At 50.0% G+C, this 12,139-nt stretch overlaps 1 protein-coding gene across 4 annotated transcripts in view; it reads left to right on the top strand.

Annotated features, from left to right (window-relative positions):
• The window catches only part of LOC140409078 (long-chain-fatty-acid--CoA ligase ACSBG2-like), a 278,888-nt gene that overhangs the window by 127,860 nt on the left and 138,889 nt on the right, over positions 1–12,139 (top strand). The gene's annotated exons all lie outside the window — the stretch shown is intronic.

Here is a 12,139-nt window from a genome sequence, read left to right as displayed (position 1 = left end):
TTGGCATTTTTTGACCCTGACAGGAAAACAAAAATCTCGACGGATGCGAGCCAGGACGGCATCGGCGTGGTGTTGCTACAGCGCGATAACACCTCAGCCTGGGCACCGGTTGCCTACGCATCACGGGCAAAACACCCACCGAGCAGCGGTATGCCCAAATTGAAAAGGAATGCCTGGGCCTGCTTGCCGGAATTCTCAAGTTCCACGATTATGTCTACGGCCTACCGATGTTCACTGTCGAGACGGACCACAGGCCTCTGGTCCACATTATCCACAAGGACCTGAATGACGTGACGCCCCGGCTGCACCGCACCATCCTCCGACTCCGGAGGTATGACTTTGAACTCGTGTACACAATAGTGACATTTAAGGGGCATCTTGATAAATACATGAATAGGATGGGAATAGAGGGATACGGACCCAGGAAGTGTAGAAGATTGTAGTTTAGTCGGGCAGCATGGCCGGCACGGGCTTGGAGGGCCGGAGGGCCTGTTCCTGTGCTGTACATTTCTTTGTTCTTTGTACACACCTGGCAAGTAGCTCATTATTGCGGATGCCTTGTCCCGCTCCATAACCTTGCCTAGCGAACCGCCGGCATTCATCCAACAGATTGAATCACAGGTGCAGCTGTGGGCCAGCAACCTCCCGGCGTCGGATGAAAAGGTGATTCGCATTCGCGTCAAGACAGCCAAAGACCCTCTTCTGCAGCGTGTTATGCACCACCTCGCCAATGGCTGGAAAAAAGGGCAGTGCCCTCAATTCTACAATATGAAGGACGACCTGATGGTGGTTGATGGTATCCTCCTCAAGCTGGACCGCATTGTCATTCCACTCAGTCTCCAGAGCTTGGTGCTCCGGCAAATCCACGAGGGACATCTGGGTGTTGAGAAGCTCAGGCGCAGAGCCAGGCAAGCTGTCTACTGGCCTGGGATTAGTCAGGACATCTCGAATATGATCCTCAACTGTCCGACCTGTCAACGCTTCCAGCCAGCACAGACCAAGGAGACGCTTCAGCAGCACAAAATCATGACCTGCCCGTGGTCCAAGGTGGGCATCGACCTCTTTCACGCCAATGGTCATGATTGTGTGTTAATCATTGATTATTTTTCCAGCTACCCAGAAGTCGTGAAGCTCTCGGACCTCACATCCAAGACCGTCATCAAGGCCTGTAAGGAGACATTCTCCAGGCATGGTATTCCACTCACTGTCATGAGTGACAACGGTCCTTCAGCAGCTAAGAGTGGTCAAGATTTGCCCAGTCATATCAGTTTAACCATGTCACTTCCAGCCCACACTACCCGCAGTCCAACGGGAAGGTTGAGAGCTGCTTGCGTACAGGGCAACCCCTCTGTCTACCGGCATGTCACCGGCTCAACTCCTGATGAACAGGGACCTGCGGATGACTCTTCCAGCCATACACTTGCCTGACCTGGATCACCTCCCGGTGCTGCAGACGGTGCAGCAACTTGGGGATCGGCAAAGCAGGGCTATGACGCTCATGCCACTGATTTGCCTGTGCTATCCCCGGCGGATGCTGTTCGGATCAAGCTACCTGATGGAGGCTGGTCCGTTCCAGATGTTGTTGTTCGACAGGCCGCTCCTCGATCGTATGTTGTGCATATGGCTGATGGCTCTGTTGTGCGGCACTGTGCACAGTTGCCTGTCCGCACCACATTCTTCTTTGTTTCCATCTGTTATTGTGCCACCTCCTGATACCTTGAACCACAAAGCCACCAGTCAGGCCTCAATCCCGCCTACAAAGGCACCATCGTCCCCACCACCACCTCTCCAGCGGTCGACCGGGATCAGACGCAAGCCCCAGAGACTGGACTTATGAACATTTGTTTTGTTTGCTATGTTCTGTTTTCGCACATTAGACACTTGTTTTCACATGTGTTTTCATATGTTCCCATCTCCCATAGTATGTAAACAGATCGAATCACAGGTGCAGCTGTGGGCCAGCAACCTCCCGGCGTCGGATGAAAAGGTGATTCGTGTTTGTGAGGAGACAGCCAAAGACCTCCTTCTGCAGCGTGTCATGCGCCACCTCGCCAATGGCTGGCAAAAAGGACTTTGCCCTCAATTCTTCAATGTGAAGGATGACCTGACGCTAGTTGATGGCATCCTCCTCAAGCTGGACCGCATTGTCATTCCACTCAGTCTCCAGATCTTGGTGCTCCGGCAAATCCACAAAGGACATCTGGGTGTTGAGAAGTGTAAGCACAGAGCCAGGCAAGCTGTCTACTGGCCTGGGATTAGTCAGGTTTTCTCAAATATCGTCAACTGTCCGACCTGTCAACGCTTCCAGCCAGCACAGGGCAAGGAGACACTTCAGCAACACGAGATCATGACCTCCCCGTGGTCCATGGTGGGCATCGACCTCTTTCATGCCAATGGTCGTGATTATGTGTTAATCATTGATTATTTTTCTAACTACCCAGAAGCTGTGAAGCTCTCGGACCTCACATCCAAGACCGTCGTCAAGGCCTGTAAGGAGACATTCTCCAGGCATGGTATTCCACTCACTGTCATGAGTGACAACGGTCCTTGCTTCAGCAACCAAGAGTGGTCAAGGTTTGCCCAGGTATATCAGTTTAACCATGTCACTTCCAGCCCACACTACCCGCAGTCCAACGGAAGGTTGAGAAAGGGGTGCACATAGTGAAGCAGCTCATCTGCAAGGCCGCGGATTCTGCTTCTGACGTCAACCTAGCGAAGCTTGTGTACAGGGCAACCCCTCTGTCTACCGGCATGTCACTGGCTCAACTCCTGATGAACAGGGACCTGCAGACGACTCTTCCTGCCATACACTTGCCTGACCTGGATCACCTCCCGGTTCTGCAGAAGGTGCAGAAGCTCAGGGACCAGCAAAAGCAGGTGCTATGATGCCCATGCCACTGATTTGCCTTTGCTACTCCCAGCGGATGCTGTTCAGATCAAGCTACCTGATGGAGGCTGGCCAGCTCCAGCTGTTGTTCGACAGGCTGCTCCCCAATCGTATGTTGTGCTTGTGGCTGATGGCTCTGTTGTGCGGCGCAACAGACGGGTGCTGCGCACAGTTGCCCGCCCGCAACCACACTCTTCATTGTTACCACCCGTTATTGTGCCACTTCCTGATACCTTGAACCATGAGGTCACCAGTCAGGCTTCAATCCCACCTATCAAGGCGCCGTCGTCCCCACCACCACCTCTCCGGCGGTCGACCAGGATCAGACACAAGCCCCAGAGACTGGACTTATGAACACTTGTTTTGTTTTATGTGTTCTGTTTTTACACATTAGACACCTGTTTTCACATGTACATAGTTCCCATCTGCTACTGTATGTAAAGAAGTTAGTTTTTCGGCCTACACATGTAAATACTTTCACATAGGCCATAGAAAAACATTTCAAAAGGGGAGATGTCATGATATGCAGACATGCACGTGGTGAGATGCAAACATGCAGCTAATGAATGCAGAGAACAGGACATAACCAATGAGAAGGCAGAACACTATAAAAGGCACTCACACTCTGCCTCTTTCCACTGGTGACATCTACAGTGTGAGTCAGGGTGTACATATCATGTAACGCGTACAGCACGTGGCTAAGAGCTAGTCTGGTTCATCACACTAGTTTAGCAGAGAGTCAAACTCACAGAGGATTGAGCTAATTGTGTGACAGGTTCAATAAATCATATTGAACTAACTTCAAGGTGTGGAGTATCTCTCAGGTAAAGCTGCATCCAGTTGCAGCCCGTGTTATCTTACTGTGCTTAACATGACAAAGAGTCCCCTAGCTTGCTCTTTCTAGAGAAATGAGCCCTAACTTGCTCTTTCTAGAGAATGGAGCCCTAGCTTCTCTTCTTTCTAGAGAATGGAGCCCTAGCTTCTCTTCTTTCTAGAGAATGGAGCCCTACCTGCTCTTCTTTCTAGAGAAAGAAGTCCTAGTTCTCTTTTTTTCTAGAGAAGAGTCCCCTAGCTTGCTCCTCTTTCTAGGGAAATGAGCCCCAGCTTCTCTTCTTTCTGGAGACGAGTGCCCTAGCTTGCTCGTTTTTTTAAATTTTTTTATAAATTTAGAGTACCCAATTATATTTTCCAATTGAGGGACAATTTAGCGTTGCCAATCCACCTAGCAATCCATTGCTAGCAGCAATGCTAACCACTGTGCCACCGTGCCGCCCCTGCTTGTGACACTAATAAAGACTATTATTATTATCTTCTTTCTGGAGAAAGGAGCAAGAGTTATTTCCTTGGATTTTATTTCTCTTGAACTTTCTCCAGTGATTCAGTATTCTTTATGCACAGTACTGGTTGTGGTGTTGGGTGTTCTAACACACAGAAGAGCCAACACAGTTGCATATGGTACAACGCTTGTTTATTTAAACTCACTATTTACAACTTGGTCTTTGCACTCTGCACGTGGGGGGCTCCCTGCTTGTGGTGTTTCAACAGCTCTTTCATGCTTCCTTCTCCCCAGACCTACTGACCTCCAGGTGTCGTGCTCGTGCTTTTTATGTGGTTGGTGTTCTTGTCTGTGATTGGTTGTGGTGTTGTGTACTCTGATTTGCCTGTTAGTGTGTCCATCATGATGTGTGTGTTTGAATATCATGACATCCCCCCTTTTTACAAAGATATGTGCCTACGTGGTAATAAATATGATCGTGACGTGAGTGCATCTAAGAGTGTGTGTGTGTCGTGTGCAGCATGTGTCTATGACGGAACTATGTACATGGGGCGATGTCGAGTGCGTCACATGAATCCAGTTGTACCATAACATAACAGAAATGCGAACGAGAGAAGAAGAAAAAAAAATTTTGAACAGTTGTCCAGTCAGACGACATCTGGAACGATAAACAACAACAGGTTATCATGTAAAATTGTCCAACTTATTAAACATATGAACTGTATTATAAGTCCATTCTAATGGGTTTGCGACGAATTCGGGTTGACCGCCTTAAGGGTGGATCAAGAACCACCGGCTGCTGTGCAGGCATGGCCATGGGTGGCGATGGAAAGGGCGTGATGTGCGGCAGCTCCACAAAGTCATCCTCGGAAGCCTGTTGAGGATCTGGCGTGTTGTGTGGCTGTGAACGTGGAAGTCGGCGAAGGGCGCGCCGATTGCGGCGACGCACGGAACCATCCGGCATGCGAACCAGGAACGAGCGGGGAGCCACTTGTCGGAGGACTTCGGCCGGTGCTGACCAGCCACCATACGGTTGATGGACGCGTACTTTGTCTCCGGAGGACAGGGGGGGCAGGTCCGTCGCTCGTGTGTCGTACCGACCTTTCTGGCGATCACGCTGCAGTTGCATGTCCCGAAGAACCGCCTCATGGTCTGTTGTCGGTGCCAGGACGGAAGGTACCGTCGTCCTGAGGGAGCGACCCATTAGTAGCTGCGCTGGCGAGAGGCCCGTGGATAACGGGGCCGATCGATAGGCCAGCAAGGCAAGGTTAAAGTCCGATCCGGCATCAGCCGCCTTGCACAGGAGCCGCTTTGCGATGTGGACACCCTTTTCAGCCTTCCCGTTCGATTGTGGATGCAGAGGGCTGGATGTCACATGAGTGAAACCATATGCTGCGGCAAAGGACGACCATTCACGGCTGGCAAAACAAGGTCCATTGTCTGACATGACAGTCCTTGGAATGCCATGGCGAGCAAACGTTTCCTTGCAGGCCCCAATGACTGCGGACGACGTCAGATCATGGAGAGGCATGACTTCCGGGTAGTTTGAGAAGTAGTCTATAATAACAATGTAATCTCTGCCGAGCGCGTGAAATAGGTCAACACCCACCTTCGCCCAGGGGGACGTCACCATCTCGTGTGGTAGAAGTGTTTCCGGAGGTTGCGCCGGCTGAAACCTCTGACAGGTTGTGCAGTTGAGCACCATGTTGGCTATGTCTTCATTAATACCCGGCCAATATACCGCCGCCCGGGCCCTTCGTCTGCATTTTTCGACACCCAAGTGGCCTTCGTGTAGTTGACGAAGAATCATCTGGCGCACACTGTGTGGAATGACGATCCTATGCGATTTCATAAGGACCCCGTCTATATTGGTGAGATCATCTCGCACATTATAAAACTGGGGGCACTGCCCTTTTAGCCACCCTTCCGTCATGTGGCGCATCACTCGCTGCAGCAGAGGGTCAGTCGCCGTCTCTGCGCGTATGTGGGCCAGACAAGGATCATCAGCTGGCATATTTGCTGCTGTCAGAGTCACGTGTGCCTCAATTTGACGCACGAACCCCTCCGCATCTGGTGGTGTGCTCACTGCTCGGGAAAGAGTGTCCGCCACTATGAGTTCCTTCCCCGGAGTGTAGATCAGTTCAAAATCGTACCTCCTGAGTTTGAGTAAGATGCGCTGGAGGCGAGGAGTCATGTCGTTCAGGTCTTTGTTAATGATGTTGACCAGGGGGCGGTGGTCAGTTTCGACCGTGAATCGTGGCAGGCCATACACATAGTCGTGGAACTTGTCCAGTCCAGTTAACAAGCCCAGGCATTCTTTTTCGATTTGCGCGTAGCGCTGTTCGGTAGGGGTCATGGCTCGTGAGGCATACGCAACCGGGGCCCATGATGACGTGCTGTCTTTTTGCAGGAGTACCGCTCCAATACCAGATTGGCTGGCGTCTGTTGAGATCTTTGTAGGGCGAGTCGCGTCAAAGAAGGCCAGCACTGGTGCCGTGACCAGTTTGTGCTTGAGCTCCTCCCATTCCTGCTGATGCGACTGGTGCCAGTTGAATTCCGTCGATTTTTTTACGAGATGGCGCATGTTTGTTGTATGAGAAGCCAGGTTGGGAATGAACTTCCCAAGGAAGTTGACCATGCCCAGGAATCTTAAGACAGCCTTCTTGTCAGCCGGTCGTGGCATGGCTGTGATGGCGCTAACCTTGTCTGCATCGGGACGGACCCCGGACCTTGAGATGTGGTCCCCGAGGAATTTCAGCTCCGTCTGGCCGAAAGCACACTTCGCACGGTTGAGACGCAGGCCATTTTGCCGTATGCGGGTGAAGACACGTCGAAGACGATGCATGTGTTCCTGCGGAGTGGTGGACCAAATGATGATATCGTCCACATATACACGTACCCCTTCGATGCCTTCCATCATCTGCTCCATAATGCGGTGGAATACTTCAGATGCCGAAATGATGCCGAATGGCATCCGGTTGTAGCAGAATCTGCCAAAAGGGGTGTTGAATGTGCATAGTCTTCGGCTGGCCGGGTCCAGTTGGATCTGCCAGAATCCTTTGGACGCATCCAATTTAGTGAATATGTTGGCTCGCGCCATCTCGCTGGTGAGGTCTTCTCGTTTCGGGATGGGATAGTGTTCCCGCATGATGTTGTTGTTCAGATCTTTTGGATCTATACATATACGGAGCTCGCCAGAGGGCTTCTTTACACAGACCATGGAGCTGACCCATGGCGTGGGCTCCGTGACCTTGGATAGGACCCCTTGGTCCTGAAGAATCTGCAGTTGTGCCTTGAGGCGGTCTTTGAGAGGCGCAGGAACCCTGCGAGGTGCGTGAACGACAGGGATGGCGTCCGGTCTGAGTCGAATCTTGTACGTGTGTGGCAATGTCCCCATGCCTTCAAAAACCTCCTGGTTGTGAGCGAGGAGGGAATGGAGATTCGCGTGGAACTCAGCATCCGGGAAGTCGGATATCTCATCTGGAGAGAGAGACATGATGCGCTGTACCAGGTGAAGGACCTTACACGCTTGTGCGCCCAGTAACGAGTCCTTTGATGAGCCCACAACTTCGAAGGGGAGTGTGGCCGTGTACCTCTTGTGAGTCACCTGTAGCTGGCAAGATCCTACGGACGGGATAACGTTCCCGTTATAGTCAACCATCTTAAGCCGGGATGGTGTGATGAGTGGTTTGACCTTCATGGCCTGGACTGCAGAGTAAGCAATCAGGTTGGCGGATGCGCCGGTGTCCAGACGGAAGGCGACGCGCGATCGGTTGACCGTCAGGGTGGCACACCACTCATCGTCTGGATTGATGGCATTGACCTTGTTGACATCAATGACGGCAACTCTGAAGTCATCCTGGTCATCTGCATCACTTAACTGGAAGTCTTGATGCGTGGGCTGGACGGTCCTGACTCGTGTGCGAGGTTGTCGAGGATGCGCCGGATCCATGGGTTGAGCCGCACGACAGCGGGCTGCGTAGTGGCCTATCATGGCACATCTGTTGCACTGTTGGTATTTTGCAGGACATTGCCCTTTTAAGTGTAGACCTCCACACTTGCTGCACGTCATGACGTCACGGCGTTCGTTGCGCCACTGCGCATGCGCAGTGCGATCTTGCGGTGGGCGCGCCTGCGCAGTGCGTCCCTCGTTGTGGCCGTTATTCTTGGCGCGCACCTGCGCGGGAGACCGCGAAAAGCGCGGGAAGCGGCCGCTGTCGTCCGGGCCGTGGGGCGGGAAGAAATCGACGGCCTGGATGCGTTCAACGTCGTGGGCGGCCTGGCTTGCCGATTCGACGGCTGGGGACCCCCTCCGTGCCAACTCGGACGCCTGAAATCGGGCAAAACGGCAGGCAGCATTCTCATGGAGGACACAGGCTTCCACAGCAGACGCTAAGGTGAGGCTCTTTATTTTAAGAAGCTGCTGGCGTAGGCCACTGGAGGCAACGCCAAAAACAATCTGGTCCCTGATCATGGATTCTGTGGTGGTGCCGTAACCGCAGGACTGCGCCAGAATCCGGAGGTGCGTCAAAAAGGGTTGAAAAAGCTCCTCCTTACCTTGCAGGCGTTGCTGAAAGATGTATCTTTCGAAAGTTTCGTTTACTTCAGTTTGAAAGTGCTGGTCCATTTTGAGGATGACCGTGTCATATTTGGCCTGGTTTTCGCCTTCCTCGAACACCAGTGAATTAAAGACATCGTTTGGGTGGGGGCCTGCGTAGAAGAGGAGCATTGCAATCTTCGAATCATCCGAGACATTCTGTTTTTCGGTGGCACGGATGTACAGGTCAAATCGCTGCCTGTAGAGCTTCCAGTTGGTGCCTAGGTTCCCCGTGACTTGCATCGGCTGCGGTTTGCCGGTGTGGTCCATGTCCAGAATGGCAGGTTGGTAGGCAGGTATCGATCCACTCCTGTACCATGTGGTGTTGGGTGTTCTAACACACAGAAGAGCCAACACAGTTGCATATGGTACAACGCTTGTTTATTTAAACTCACTATTTACAACTTGGTCTTTGCACTCTGCACGTGGGGGGCTCCCTGCTTGTGGTGTTTCAACAGCTCTTTCATGCTTCCTTCTCCCCAGACCTACTGACCTCCAGGTGTCGTGCTCGTGCTTTTTATGTGGTTGGTGTTCTTGTCTGTGATTGGTTGTGGTGTTGTGTACTCTGATTTGCCTGTTAGTGTGTCCATCATGATGTGTGTGTTTGAATATCATGACACTGGTCTTCATACTACAAAATGTGACATCTTGCCTGACTAAGATTCTATATTAATTTAACATTGCCTCCCTGATTTCTAAATTGTATTCCTTTAGAAATGAACCCCAGTACTTTGCTCTTTATGGTCTTTGGAATTGATTTAAGTATCTGTATCTGTCCAAGCTCTTAAGCTTTTTTAACCCATTTAATTTCTTGCTTATTCATCCTACCTAAATTTACCACATCATACCCCATTATCTTGAAATTCATTTGTTATTTATCTGCTCATTTGGCAAGATTGTTTGTCTACTGTTTTTTTTTTTTAGAAATCCACGTTTCATGGTCCTGATTAATTACTGCATCTTCCAAATGCTTACCATTTTTATCTTGGATTGGTTGACTGACAAATGAGGACTGCAGCAATAGCTTCTATTTATATAGGACCTTTAATATTGTAAAACGTCACAAGGTGTTTCAGAGGAAGATTATCAAACATAATTTGACACTGATTCACATGATATATTAACAGATGACTAAAGGAATGAGGTAGAGTTTCTGCAGTAGCTACCAATTTAATTTTCACACTAATTTATGATACTAATTCCTGGTTTGTCCCTGGTTGTTTGTTTTGAAGGGGGGGGATTTTAAAGTTAGCTCCCTGCAACCTACCGCCACAATTTTTCTTTCCTATAGGTATTGGAAACCTATAGTTATTCTATGCAATTTTGTTACCAGCTTCCCTCTGGGTATCCAAATTTAAATCATCCATTCCTGATCATTATGTTGAATATTAACAAGAGAATACTGGGAAAACTCAGAAGGTCTGCCAGCATCTATCGGGAGAGAATCCAAGTTAACGTTTTGAGTCCAAAGACTCTTCATCAGAACTGAAGAGTAAAAATGTAGAAACAAAAGTAGCAACTTTTAAGAACAAAAGACCAATGGCCTGGTTTGAGGGGCATGGGGTGGTGCGTTTTAGGGGTTTGCATTGGGGCAATGCATGTATGAAGTATTAAGGGGAGTCTAAGATGGAGGAGAAAGATCAAATTCTGAAGTTGACAAATTCAACATTTGAGTCCCGAGGGCTGCAACATTCCCAACCAGAAGAGGAGGTGCTGCTCCTCCAGCTTGTGCCGGCTTCACTGGAGCATTGCAGCAGGCCAAGGCATGAGCGGAGTTAAATGACACTCAACAAAGTTTGGGGTCATGCTTGTGGACTGAGAGTGAAGGTGTTCTGCAAAGTGGTCACCCAGTCTGTGTTTAGTCTGCTCTATGGAGAGTGGACTGCATTGGGAACACTGAATACAATAAACAAAATTGAAGGAAATGCAAGTGAAACACTGCTTAATCTGAAAGGAGTATTGGTACCTTGAATGTTGAGGAGGGAGCAGGCAAAGGGGGAGGTGTTGCACCTTGTACGATTGTCTGATAAGTTTGGTTAGTGTTTTCAGCTTTTCTCTTTGAATAATAACTTCAACCAGTTTTGAGCTGCTAGGTCTGTTTGAAATCTATCCCATTTGTTATAGTGGTAGTGGAACCACCATGATGGAGGGCACCCTCTATGTGAAGATGAGATTTTGTTCACAAAGACTGTACAGCAGTCACTCCCACCAATACTGTCATGGACAAATGCATCTGTGACAGGTAGTTTGATAATGAGGACAAGGTCAATTCTCCTTTCTCGCCCCCCCCCCCCCCCCCCCCCCCCCCCCCCCACTACCTGCTGAGCTATGTCCTTTAGAACTGACCAGCTCGGGCAGTAGTAGTGATACCAAGCTGATCTTGGTGATGGACATTGACGTACCCCACCCCAGAGTATATTCCGTGTCCTTGCCTGCATCTGTGCTTCCTCCAACAGGTGTTCAACATCAATCAGCAGGTGGTTTCCTTGCCCATGCTTGACTTGAACCTTCACATTGAGAAATGCAGACTTAAGATAAAACTCAAAACAATTGAAGCCTTTCATATCGTATTTCACAGGCAGCACAGTGGTGCAGTGGTTAGCACTGCTGTATCACGGCGCCGAGGTCCCAGGTTCGATCATGGCTCTGGGTCACTGTCCATGTGAAGTTTGCACATTCTCCCTGTGTTTGCTTGGGTTTTGCCCCCACAACCCAAAGATGTGCAGGTTAGGTGGATTGGCCATGCTAAATTGTCGTTAGTGTCCATAAACGGTTAGGTGGGGTTATGGGGATAGAGTGGAGGTGTGGGAATAGGGTGGAGGTGTAGGCTAAGGTAGGGTGCTCTTTCCAAGGGCCGGTGCAGACTCGATGGGCCGAATGGCTTCCTTCTGCGCTGTAAATTCTATGATTTTATGATATGATGACATGAGACTTCAGGGGTCCAGAGTCAATGCTGACTGTGGTCAGGGCAGCTCCCTCCCGGCCTCACTGTGCCATCACCTCTGCTGGTTCCATCCTACTGATGGTTGGGTTGGTATCTGGGAGAGTATCAGTATTGTTTTGGTCAGTATGTCTATGTTAGGCTTGGTGCTTGACTAGTCTGTGGGGCAGCTCTCCCAAATTTGACACAGGCTCCCAGATATTACCAAGTTGGAATTTGAAGGTTTGACAGGGCAGGCAGGAGATCACTCTTGTGAAGAAGATCGACACACTTTGCAGGACTGCCTGACTTTTGTACCATTTGATTTACATCCCGCCACCCCCCCCCCCCCCCCACTTCTTTCCTTTTTGATTTTTATCTTTTACATAATAATGAACAACGGCTCTGTTAAGTTTTTAATCATCTTTCTATCCTTGTTTTAACCATACTTTTCTTTGC

This window comes from Scyliorhinus torazame, chromosome 3 (assembly GCF_047496885.1).
Source record: "Scyliorhinus torazame isolate Kashiwa2021f chromosome 3, sScyTor2.1, whole genome shotgun sequence".
Taxonomy (NCBI): Eukaryota; Metazoa; Chordata; class Chondrichthyes; order Carcharhiniformes; family Scyliorhinidae; genus Scyliorhinus; species Scyliorhinus torazame.
The sequence above is the reverse complement of the archived record's forward strand: the minus strand, read 5'-3'. Positions and strand labels throughout refer to the sequence as shown.